We start from the raw sequence: 4633 nt of genomic DNA, 5'->3' as shown, positions 1-4633 counted from the left end.
CTCCTAAGACATATGTTAATTACATAATTCCCATTTTTCACTTATCAAAATATTTTTTACAAAATTTTTAAATTATGTTTAAGACTAACTGTCCAGACGACTTTCAGTTAAGTCGTCTGGACGACTTATTTTCAAGTCGTCTAAACAGACGACTTGCGAGGGGTAGAAACGTAAAAAAAATTCCGTTTTTTTGTTTGGTCACAAGGGGATAGTTGTAATTTCAATAGCCTTTTAGGTTACTTTTGCCTTTGACCCAAGTTGGGGTATTGTTTTGGGTTTGACTCCAAGTTTTGAGTCACACTTGGCAATTCTCCCATTATGTTAAGCTACAATTTAATGAGCAATGGAAGTATATGTAATTAGTCTAGTAAGAAGAGGGCTTTTAATTATAGGATGTGAGAATGATTACGGTGTTGCCACGTAAGAAATGACAATTATGGTGTTTCTACTCAATCACTTTTTGCAAACATGGATTATTTATTTTGGAGGATTTCTCTGGAATTGGAAGATCATCAATTTGCATGGATCTCATGGTATATATGGAAGGGAAGAAATAACAAGGTCTTTAGTAATTGGGAAGTTTACTCAAACATTATACATTTTAGGACATATTACAAGAACCATATAAAACTTCTTTTTATTACTACCTTTTTTTGATACACAGCGTGCTCTTTTATTACGTTGTGAGAAAAAAACATATTTACAAGAATGCCATTACTTTTTAATGCCACGTAAGCAAAAAATTGGCGCAATGTAGGAATGCGCTGACATGTATTAATGAACTCAGCCGTAAAGCGCTACAAACTTCATTACTGTTGAGTTATGGTTATTTTGCAGCTGAGTTAAACAACACGGCTGGCTTATGAGAAATTGGCTGACTTACGAACATAAGTCAGCCGTTTGTGATGGGTGATTTACATATTTCAGGTTGATTTATGGGTTAACGGCTCATTTACGAACACAAGTTACAGCTGACTTATATATCGGCGGGCTGATTTCTCGAAAATTCGGCTGAGTTATAGTTAAGACATGGCTGATTTATGTTTCGCCAGCTGATTTAATGATCATCGCCTAGCTGAGTTACTAGATTTAAGGCTGACTTATGGAAGGTTGTTACGGCTGAGTTATATTTGACCAGCCGTAACTGGCTGGATTAACAGTAAACTCGGCTTAATTATGGCTGACTTATTAGCGAAAGATTAATTACTATAATATCATTCATTTGACGGCTGATTTATTTGACGATACAGCTGACTTATGATTTTTCATCCTAATTACGGCTGATTTTTTAGCAAAAGATTAATTACTGAAATAATATTCTTGTTTCAGCTGGCTTAAGTTATACTTGATGGCTGATTTATTTAGGCTGAGTTATGTATTCGTTTGGTGGCTACCTTACCGATCATCCATGTCATCATTCATGTCATCAGCTCTTATTTGCCATGTCATTACTAATGTTACAACAGTAAAATAAGGGTCTATGCTATTCTTCATTCTTCATCTTCTTTATCTATCTTCTCCATCTTATTCTTCATTCTCTGAGATCTTATGGATCTAGTAATTATTGTTTCCGCAACTAGGTCTAAAAGAACATAGATTTAAAAAAATTGAAAATCTGAGACAGATCTACAGCAGTCGTCGTCGTTTTCGATGATGATCGGTTAAAGAACAAGCTTCCTCTCCTCCAATGTCATGTGTGGTGGTCCTACATCCTGATGCTCCCTCTCTCATTGGATTTGTCGTCTTGCAGAAGAAGAAAGACTCAATGAGAGAGAAATGAAGAAGCTAAATCCTGTAAGTGTAAGAAAAGGAGAGAGTTGAACAAAAAAGTAAGAAAAGGAGAGAAGACGAATAAGATGATGAATTGAAAGCTGATTTTATATGTTTGATGACTCAGATAGTGTGTCATCTGAATATGATAACTTTAGTTCATACAATGAGTCTTCAACACATACGTTATGGTTGAATTATGCATACATTACGGCTGAGTTATGCATACGTTACGGCTGACTTATATCATTCAGATAAGTTACGGCTGAGTTATGCATACTTTACAGCTGAGTTATACATACGTTACGGCTGAGTTATAATCAAATTATGGTTGAGTTATGCATATGTAATGGCTGAGTTATGATTACTATATAGTTTAGGTGTTTGAGGTTCAAATTTAAGAAAAGATTAAAGTTTTAATATCGTGTTCAGAGTTGAAAGAATGGTTTTGTTCCCGCCCAAAATACAAAACGTCGCGAAACAAATTACACTTGACGACTGACTTATAGGAACATTACAGCTGACTTATACCTTTCAGATACGTTACGGCTGAGTTAGGTATACTTTACGGCTGAGTTATGCATACATTATGGCCGAGTTATAATCAAATTATTTTTGAGTTATGCATACGGTATGACTAAGTTATGGTTACTCTATAGTTTAGGGTTTGAGGTTCAAATTTAAGAAAAGATTAAAGTTTTAATATTGTGTTCAGAGTTGAAGGAATGATTTTTTTTTCCGCCCAAAATACGAAACGTCGCGAAACAAATTACACTTGGCGGCTGACTTATAGGAACGTTACAGCTGAGTTATGACTACGTTACGACTGATTTATTATCAAATTATGGTTGAGTTATGCATATGTTATGCCTGAGTTATGGTTACTCTATAATTTAGGGTTTGAGGTTGAAATTTAAGAAAATATTAAAGTTTTAATATTGTGTTCAGAGTTGAAAGAAAGATTTTGTTCTCGCCCAAAATATGAAACGTCACGAAAAATTACACTTGACGGTTGACTTATAGGAACGTTACAGCTGACTTATGCATACTACGGCTAAGTTATGCATACTTTACGGCTGAGTTATTATCAAATTATGGTTGAGTTATGCATATGTTTTGGCTGAGTTATGGTTACTCTATAGTTTAGGGTTTGAGGTTCAAATTTAAGAAAAAAAATTAAAGTTTTAATATTGTGTTCAGAGTTGAAAGAATAGTTTTGTTCCCGCCCAAAATACGAAACGTCGCGAAACAATTACACATGACGTCTGACTTATAGGAATGTTACGGATGACTTATACCATTCAGATACGTTACGACTGAGTTGTGCATACTTTACGGCTGAGTTATGCATAAGTTACGGCTGAGTTATAATCAAATTATGGTTGAGTTATGCATACATTATGGTAGAGTTAGTTTAGGGTTTGAGGTTCAAATTTAAGAAAAGATTAAAGTTTTAATATTGTGTTCAGAGTTGATGGAAATATTTTGTTTCCGCCCAAAATACGAAACGTCGCGAAACAAATTACACTTGACGGTTGATTTAAAGGAACGTTAAGGCTGACTTATGCATACTTTACAGCTGAGTTATGCATACGTTACGGCTGAGTTATAATCAAATTAGGGTTGAATTTTGCATATGTTATGGCTGAGTTGTGGTTACAATATGGCTTTGTTATAATCAAATGCTGAGTTATGGTTACAATACGGCTTTGTTGTAACCAAATCCACCAAAAAAGCTTATAGAAGGCTCAAGATTCATCATCCAAACTTAAATTGAATTTAGAAACCAAAAGAGAAACTAAAAAAATGAGTCTATAGATTAGGAATCAAAAGACAAATCAGTCGCATAAACAACATAGATCTAAAAATTCAAAAATCTGAGACAGATCTATTGCTGTGGTTGTCGTCTTCGATCGTGGTCGGTTAGAGAAGAAGCTTTCTCTCCTCCAGTCTCATGTATGGTGATCTGACATCTTGCTGCTCCCTCTCTCATCGGATTCATCGTTTTGCAGAAGAAGAAAGAGTTAAAGAGACAGAGATGAAGATACTAAGTCTCGTCAATTGTAAGAAAATGAGAGAATGATTTTTGGCCTTTAGATTTCATTTAATCAATGACCATAAATTGTGGTCCTTGGAAAATAAAAATTAACCAATAAGAAAAAAAGGTGAGGATAGACAAAAGTATAATTTAGAACCCTTAGATTAAAATCAATCAATGGTCATGAAAAAACAATATAAATTGTAATTTATTTATTTTCAATTTGTTTTAAAAATTGCTTAAATTTAAAGAATGTAATTACGGGTTTAAATCAAAATTTAAAATGGAATTTAAAAACTAACGATTAATTTTTTTTTAAATGATTAAAGTTTGAGTTTAACTCTAAACTATAAACCTAAGCTTCAAACATAAACCTTAAACTTTAAATAATAATAAAATCAGATTTAATATTCAAAGATAAACTTTATAGTTTTTATAACTTTATAATTCTATAGTTTAGGATTAGAGGTTTAGATTTAAGAAAAAAAAAATTAAGTTAGAGTTTTGTAAGTAAGAATTGTATAATTGATTGTAAGAGAACATATATCTCAAGATCAAGTTAAAGTCTCAACTTGAAAATTCAAGAAACTATACACATTCAGTTGATTTATATTCACTTGATATTGGTAAGATGATCTTCAATATATTTTTTTAAAGTACTTGAATTCAAGTTTCCGATTTTAGGGTATGTTTGAGGTATGGCTGAGTTATATAAATGATACGGCTGAGTTATCTAAACGACACAGCTGAGTTATATAAACATTTTCTGATTTTAGGGTATGTTTGAGGTATGGCTGAGTTATATAAACGACACGGCTGAGATAT

This window comes from Brassica oleracea, chromosome C1, assembly GCF_000695525.1.
Source record: "Brassica oleracea var. oleracea cultivar TO1000 chromosome C1, BOL, whole genome shotgun sequence".
Classification (NCBI taxonomy): Eukaryota; Viridiplantae; Streptophyta; class Magnoliopsida; order Brassicales; family Brassicaceae; genus Brassica; species Brassica oleracea.
Note: the sequence above shows the minus strand (reverse complement) of the source record.